General features: G+C 36.3%; 1 pseudogene; it reads right to left on the bottom strand.

Moving 5' to 3' along the window:
• Positions 1–991: 991 nt before the first annotated feature.
• LOC149261833 (UPF0496 protein At4g34320 pseudogene) lies at positions 992–1,888 on the bottom strand (annotated as a pseudogene).
• Positions 1,889–8,899: the final 7,011 nt, after the last annotated feature.

Genomic DNA, 8,899 nt, shown 5'->3' with positions numbered 1-8,899 from the left:
CTAAAAAATTAGGTCTCTTCACAGAGGTTTGGTCAGCATAGAGAAATATTTCTTCATCAGAGATTCAATCCTTCCAAGGAGTGTTATACACAAAGAGTTTGGTCCTGCATCTTTGAGAGAAGTTCATTTTTCACAAGAATTCACTGCTCAGATTTTGCTACCTCAAAGTATATCATTTCACTTCCATAGAATAGTCACTTTACTTCCCCAAAATATGACCTATTCACTGCCTCAGACTGTCCTTCTTTGCTACCTCAGATCATCTGAAATTACCTTAGAAGATGTAAGCTTATTTCTTGGCTTGGAGAGGGACTCATTATGGTCTTTAGATAGTTTTCTTGGAGGAAAAATAGATGTGTCTTTTTCTGGGGCCAACCAAACCATTTGACAAGGCTGACTTGACTAGGATGAGGCTGACATAACTATTTGGAGCCATAAATTTTTAATTTCAAAAATTCAAATTTCTTTCTTTTGAAAGTCTAAGTGAGACTTGATACAAAATATTTTTCTTTTGACTCTTAACATTTAAAATATTTTTTACAACTTCAACATAATTACAAAAATCAACACAAAACAACCTATTCATTTTATATTAAATCAAAAAAGAGATACATTCTTTTATCCAAACAAGTACCAACAAACAAACACCTTAGATTTCAAATAAACTATTCTACTAACCTAGGCCCGTCATACACCTTATTAGTCCCTGCCATCTGGCATCCGGCAGGGACTATAGTAATCGTAGGGACCCCTACTTAGCATTAGTTGACCCCTTTGCTTGTCTGTTATACGGCGGTTAGAGCGCGGATATCCTAAGTTTCTAAAGCACTCACTCTTTCGCCATCCTTCGCCATCTTATTTGGCCTCTTCCCGAGGCGGAAGAGGCCCGAACATAGGTTAAATTGGTAATTATCGCCATTTTCGTTATCCCTGACCGTCAACCGTTAGCGTTAATGCTAGCATTAATTCGCTATTTGGTAAACAGGTTTGGTTATTTCATAAAGTATATGCTATGGTTGCATGGTATTAACAGGTGTTGTCGTGTTGTTGCAGGGTATTAACAGCTGGAACCGCGGCAGCTATGGCAGCTGCAACATGAGGGGAAATAACGGCCGCTGCAACCACAGAGCATATCAGAACCGTAGCAAAGGTCGCCACAAATATGATATTAGAAACCTTTCTCCAAGCCCTAACGTTCCTCAGTTTCTTGTCGAGCTTTTTCCTCTGCAGCTGAAGCTTCTCTAGCATGTGTGTGTGCCTTCTGTAAACAGAATCGAAATGCTTAAAGAAATCTTCAGAGAACGGGCTACCAGCAGTCTTAAAGTTCGACAGTTCTTCCTGCATTTTCTTGCACTGGGCCTCCAAAGGCGGTCCTTCCGGTGGAATCTGCTGAAGGGCGTTTTGAATAAACAGCTGGTTGTTCCTAGCCTTTCTAAGACAGTTCTCCAGCACAGGTTTGTAAACTATTTTCGAAATACTCTTCTACCAGTTCAAACAAATCCTGGTTGTTCCATATGTCCTCCTTGTATTCCAATAAGACCTTAACGACCTGGGTTTCTATGGACACACAGCGTACCTCAACGCCATTTGCCAGAGCATGAATAGTGCGCCCAGTTCGTGCTTGGAGCACATCATCAAAGTTCTTCACATCTGGGTCGACTTTACAGGTTTCCTCGTAGGCCTGGATTTTCCATGTCTTGTAACAAATGTTTTATATTTTTTATCTTCGAAATTCCTATTCCTATTCTTTAGGGTTTTTACCCATCAAACCTTAGTACCGCTATCACTCTAGTTTTCTGTAGCACTGTATTATTACTTTGATTCTGTAATCTCTAAGCATAGAATTATTGTTTTCGGTTATAGTCCAAGATTTTTGACTCGGTTCCATTTGGGCTTTTTCCCTTGGACAGATTGAAATCGTGTCACCGTAGATGACTGCTTCAGGTAATACCAGTAAGTATATTCTTGTTTTTTTTTATCTGGATTTTAAATTTCTGAAATCTGTATCTTATGCAAGCTTCATTTTATGATTACGATTATACGTATGATTTCTGGGGGAAAGTTGTTCAATAAAGGCTGATTTTTGACTTCATGAGGACCTCAAGAACTAAATAGCTTCTTTTCTTTTCAGGTCGGAACTTCTCTGTTTGCTCAAAACCTACACGATTCTCTGTGGATTCTTTTCTTTTCAGGTCGGAACTTCTCTGTTTGCTCAAAACCTACACGATTCTCTGTGGATGACCTTTTGAACGTATCAGTCCTGTGTATGACTAAACAAGTCTTGAAATTGCTATCATTGCAAGTCTCTCTGTAGTTCCCAAAGTAATATTGTCTTGTAGATAATAAATGTCAAATTAGAGAGGACTGACGTTCTTGAATCTCTATATATTATAGCTGATATATTTTTACTTTCTTTTGGCAGCCATCTCTACTGAAGAACAAAGGTTATGGAGCATAGTAAGGGCAAACTCAGCAGATTTTAATGCATGGACTTCTCTTATTCAAGAGACTGAAGGTTTTGGTGTTGATTATTTGCTTACAGTTCTTACAGCTGTGCCTATACCCTTGGAAGGGTAAAACCCTCTTCCTTTCTCTGTTATTCCAATTGGTATCTGGGTAGGAGTTAATTCATTATAAGAGTTTATTTTAGCTGTACCCTACACTCTCAGTTTAATTATGAAGACATACGACCACTGTGTTAAGATTATTGACCCATACTTTCTTTATTTAATATTGTGATTCTCCATGTCTTGTAACAAATGTTTTATATTTTTTATCTTCGAAATTCCTATTCCTATTCTTTAGGGTTTTTACCAGCAGTTCCAGACGCAACAGTGGCATAGGCAGCATCATTAGCAGCCGCAGCAGCCCTTGTACCAGTTTCATATCCAGATATTGACGCTTTCTGTCGATTCATAAGATGTTGACCGATGTATGAGATTATATGAATTTTATTAGCATCCTTCAAGATTTTTATGAGCAGAAAACAGTTACACCATCTGTAAAATTAAATCCACTACTAAGCTATGATTTTACTCTGAATTGACATATAACTTACCTATTTTTCTTTGTAAAGCCCACATTAGATCCTTTAGGGATCTCCTAGGAAAGTAGCGCCTTCATTTGTTCTGGATAGAGTAGAAGGATAATTTCATGCTAGCCATCACCGTTTTTCCACCAGAGTTTCATTTCTGAAATGTCAAAATTTGATCTCATCAGCTTCTGAATCTCTACAGAATACTACAAGAACAAAGAAGCTACATCATCGGCTATAGATTCAGAAGGTTGGTCTGCTGTGCAATCCACAGATTGAAGACTCTGCAGTAATACCGTGAGATTTCCCAGTTCTCCATTTGTTTCATTTGGTTGCATATACATATGTTCACACCGATATAGCATTCTTCCATCACTACTCCATGCATCTACACTCTCTGGTGGCAGGCACACTGAATTTCTCTGCTTATTTTCCAATCTAGCGTTGGCAAGAATCGTCTGGCAAGAATCGTTAAGCAGAGGCGAAGGTGCATGGAGTGCCCCAATTCTGCACTGGATGGTCTAATGGACTTGAATTCATAACACAAAGCCCCTGAATTCATAACACAAAGCCCCATTCGCTGGTAGATTTACTATCGCTGGTCAAGAAGGGACTCTCTTGTGGCAGGCACACTGAATTTCTCTGGTTATTTCCTAATCTAGCGTTGGCAAGAATCATCTGGCAACTGGAATGATATTATGTGACAGATCACCTCCCTGCTGCCAAGCACATGGCTTGCATGCAATGCACGTGGTAAGGGAGAGATCTCTCAAGGTGCTGCTGACAAGTTACGTGAGTCGGTTGGCTTTTGTGTGTTGGCCCATTGGAATCGCCTTTGTTGTCCAACAAATCATTGGCAAACTCAAAATGTAATGCAAATATTTCTTTCTTGCTGGGCAACTCTTTAATAACTTTATATTCTTATAATTTTAACTTGTAAAAGTAACTTGGCAGGGACTTGCTGCGATGCAGCTTCTCTTGTTTATTTATTAATCACCTATGATTTATTGTTCTCTACCTTTTTCCTTGAAGAATGATATGAATCTTATGAGTTATAGAGAACGAGGCTTAGGTTGAAAGATTTTCGTATTTATGAACTCTAGGAAGATGACATGTTATCTCGGGATGTTGAGAGAACATAGGCAAGGAATGGAACCAATGTTACATTAAAATAAATTACCAAAGTACACTTACACTAATTAAAGAAACGTACTCATTTGTTGAGATAGCATAAGCTTGTTCGATTTCCTTCTTTAAAATTCATTAATAAGAAAAACATGTGTCATTTTTTCTAATACGATAATGAAGTGGAGAGCTAAGTAAGTGAACCATTTAGTTTGAGCATATTAGATACACTCATTGCCAAATTGAACCATGTAAGTAAGTGAACCATGTAAGCGATAGACAAATTGTTTATAACACTCATTGCCACCATGCACAATGAAAAGTTTTTGTCATCATTTCATTTATATCTTGTATTGGTTTCCACACGTCTTTATGCTTTATGTATTCCTGTCCACTTATCCTTTTTCTTTCATGTGCTTTATTTATTCTCTCTCTATTGTCCTTCCCATTCTTTATTAATTTTACCATCTCTCTCCTTTGTATTTACAAAGTTGATGTAAAAATATTGCGCTTTCCATGTTTGGTTTTTGTTGATGTGGGGTTAAACGTAGGGTTGAGCTCGATATCTAAAAAGGACCCATAAGCACTTGCACTTTCAATTTCCAGAGACTAGAGAAGGTCTCACCTGAGACACTTACATGATTTATAAGAACCTTCTGATTAATAGAAGCATTGCCATTTATATATAAACATTTACATCAAGACTCTTTAGAAATCCATTCAATATTGCAATAAGAGGATAAAGAATCTAATCAACATGAGACAAAACACTCATAAATGTAAAATCTTAACATATATTTCTCTATTTCATCTCAAATGTAACACATATCAAATAATTATCGCCCCCATTACAAATATTTAGAGCTCTACAAGTATTATGCAATTCTACAAGGACAAAGGACTCTCTAGCACCTCTTTATCTCTCTCTTTTTACATCAATTTATAGGGTGTTCCCCATGGGGAGCACACTAATATGCCAATAGGTTGGTTTAAAACCAATACAAATAGAATTACAACTCATTACAATTCGTTAGGATTCCTTAGATGCGTGCATGATATACCTAGCTCTTGTGCACAATGTACTCTACATTGTGTATATATAAAGCATCTATGCTTCACTTGCCAAAATGTCCCTTTTCTTGGTGTAGCATGTTGTCTTGGTGCAGTGTATTTGGCACATATCTTCCAATTTGCCAAAAATTTATCCATCCCCTAGTGCCAATAGGCCCCCAATGCTAATATTTGGCTCATCCTTGAGTCAATTGTTGCACTTATGGTATGACTGGTGCAACTATGGAATCTTGGTGAGGAGGGAGCACAAAAAAGTTTTGAATCCAAAATCCATCTTCTCAAATGAGTCCTATACTTGTTGGAGGTGTTGGGAAAATTTCTTCTGTGTGACTTCTTCCTATGTGTGGCTTCTTCTTATACATGTTGTTGTTTTTCTTAGTATTATTACCCAATAATTTGTGCCTATTATTAAGTTCCGCCATGATCTCCATGGAATATTTTTGTGGGTCCCAAAATGGTATTTATAATAGATCCAATTGAGATCAGTGCAATGGTGTTTTCCCTACATTAAAATACGGCTCAACCATAGTGAGTGTTAATGGGTTCAATTGTATAACCGACTTCTTTTAGATGCTTGGGTTGAGTGCAACAATTGTGGTGTCAATTAGGATACCCTGATCTATGTGCCCTAATGGATTAGGCTTCATGATCTTCAATAGATGATAGATCTCTCCTAGATGTTGAGATAAGTCCCACTAGAGTAATAATTATACCTCAATGTTACATTATAATGCACTAACAATGGACTAAACTAGGATTTGGGATGGTTATTAGGCTGGGGAAATTTGAGTAGTAGCCACTTCTACGGCATTGGTTCTAGTCCACCCTCCTCGGTAACCTTTATGGCCTAGACATTGGGTCCATCCTCATTAGTAACCTCTATGGCTAGCAGATTCAATCTACATAACTATTAGAAATAACTCCATCACAATAGCACAAGTGGACAATACAATATTGATATTATTATATTTTGCATTGTTTAGGTATTTTTTGATAGATTCATCATCCTCCATAAGGTTATATAGCTTCTGGAATGCTAATGCTAGTGTGGAGGTCCTAGTTTGATCGAAATCCATCTGCATTATCTCCATGATGTAGAATTAGTCTCTTTCCCTTCAAACTCATATGGGATTGCTGATGGTGATGTGCGCTACTTGTTTTTTCGTTGGTCACTCAAATTCCTCATGTTCAAGGTTCGTTTGTTTCTTCTTGGTGCACATCTTTAACACGTCATCCTTAGTGGGGTTAGGCCTGACCTCCTAAGTAGGCCACTATTTCATTGGCTACTGGATGTCTTCCTCCAAGATGAAAAATGGGAGTATATCTAGCCAAATCATGTTATTTGCATGCATAAATAACAGTGTTGTACATGTTAACTTAAAAAAACAAAGAATCAACATACTTTTCCACCAAGTTATGTGAAATATGAATGGCATTGGTATTTCCCTATATCATATTAATGTATTATTTGGTGAATGTGTGCTATATTTTCTACTCTCTTCATTGTTCAAATTTTGTTGCAAGAATCTAAACTTCAATATAGGGTAAGACATGGTAACTTGGGTGTCTTATACTATATCCGATAGTGGTTTCCATGCAATCATATCCAAGAGAAGGAAAGCCCATGAATAATGGAACTTTTTTTCTACGTTGTTGCACATGAAAGAAATATTGGATGAATTCATTCATGAGTTATTTAGACCATTTCATCTTTACACCTTGGACACACTAGTCTATTGCAAGTATAACCCCCAAAGAACATTCATACTTCCTAATTTTCTAGATGAATTTACTAGCAAAAAGCCTCACTATAGGGTTAGTAAAGGTAAAAATAATAGCTCCTACCTTCTTTTCCAAAAACTACTATAGAAATCCTCAACTAGTGCATCCCACATGGAAATAACATCAATTAGGTCTACACCTATGGTTGGAAAACTAGACAGAATATGTGCATTTTTCTTCATTTTACTAGGTAAGTGATGAAATTTGTAACTAGGTCCAGTCTTCATAATATATTATGTATTCTTGATTTTATTTATTTCATGTAAAAGAGAGAAAATTTATTATTATTATTTCATAAACATGGGTTTCATGCTCAAGGTCAATTTTCTTTAGGTCAAAGCACCCATTGTGTGCATCTAGTGTTTTTCCATAGAGTCAAGAAGGCATAAGAGTCATTGTCATATGTAATAAACCTTATTGGGCATCTTGTATCAATTCAAAAGAATTTATTTAAGTCAATATTGTGTCAAATGTCCCTCCAAGACCAATTCATCATGCAAGAGAACAAGTCGACCTCGTGAAGGGTAATTTGACGTCCTAAGAAGCCTATTTATAAGAAGAAATCAACGTCATTTAAAGGATCATCCAAGAAAGTTCAATCATAAGGAGAAGAACAAGAAAGAAGAGAAAAGAATAAGTCAAATACTAGAACACAACAAAAATCAAAGTTTTTGGGTCAATCTCTCTCACACATGCGAAAGAGAAACTAGTGTTTTTGTAGCATCAAGGATGAAACTTTAGATCTCCAAAGAAGATTGAAATCTATAATCAAAGATAAACACACATCATCCATTTCTCTACGAAAGAAGAAGCAATCCAATTGTAGAATAAATAAATTCAAAACTAGACCCTATGTCACATGTTCGACGTTGCAGCTACTGCAGGAGGAGCCGAAAATTTCACACCTACATTGAAGGCCTAATTTATTGTTGGGGGTCGAAGTAGCTATTAAAAGGTTAAAGTTTGTTGTTGGAAGTTGTGCAAGAAAATCTCATCAAGAGGAAGGTTCACTTGGTATTGGAGGGGTCTCAGTATTGGCTCTAAAAGGTATTGGAATTCATCATTTGATGATTCTATAATAAGAGAAGAATTACTTGTGGCATTTTCTCTCTAGGAGAGGTTTTGGCCCTGCCTAACAACCTATATTTGGTGTCTACTGTGTTCTATTGATATTCATTTGTTTGGTATTTGTTTGATTATTATAAAAAAATAATAATCAAGAAAATAAGAAGCTAATAATAATAAGAACTATAATTTGAAGAAAGTAATATCACAAGCAGTTATCAAAGTAGAGAGAAATCACACCAAATCTAGTTATCGTAGATTTTTCAACATGGTATCAGAGTTAAAGTGACAAGGAAAGGAAACTCAAATATCATTCAATTGAAAAGGATACATAAGGGGTAAATACAATAATAAGAACCTCAAGGAGACCCAATCATCACATCACAAGGACCATATCATCTTGAAGGAAGAACTCTAGAAAAGGAAGAGCTCAAGGACCCTCCCTCCATCTTAAAAGAAGGACCTTACACATTTGAATCATCTTGAGAAGTATTTCACGTTATACATCCAAAGGAAGAAATAATAACACTTCATCATCAAATAAAGCAAAGATATCTCCCTCTTATTGAATAAAAGATAACAATTCAAACATCTTTGAAGAAGATCATCTCCTCTTATCCTGAAGAAGTAGCATTGTATTTTCAGGAAGGAAGATAACAAATGAAGCATCTAGTGGAATATATCATCAAGGATGAATATTCATTTTTCAAGTAAGTACTTTACATTTATTTCTCTATCTACAAATCAAATGACTAATTTTTGCAAGGAGAACAATAAACTTGTTGGGACATCAAACTACCTTGCATGGAAGAAGATAATATA

Source organism: Pinus tabuliformis, chromosome 6 (assembly GCF_031772625.1).
Source record: "Pinus tabuliformis cultivar Carrire ecotype Pingquan chromosome 6, CPIR1, whole genome shotgun sequence".
In the NCBI taxonomy this organism is placed as follows: Eukaryota; Viridiplantae; Streptophyta; class Pinopsida; order Pinales; family Pinaceae; genus Pinus; species Pinus tabuliformis.
The sequence above is the reverse complement of the archived record's forward strand: the minus strand, read 5'-3'. Positions and strand labels throughout refer to the sequence as shown.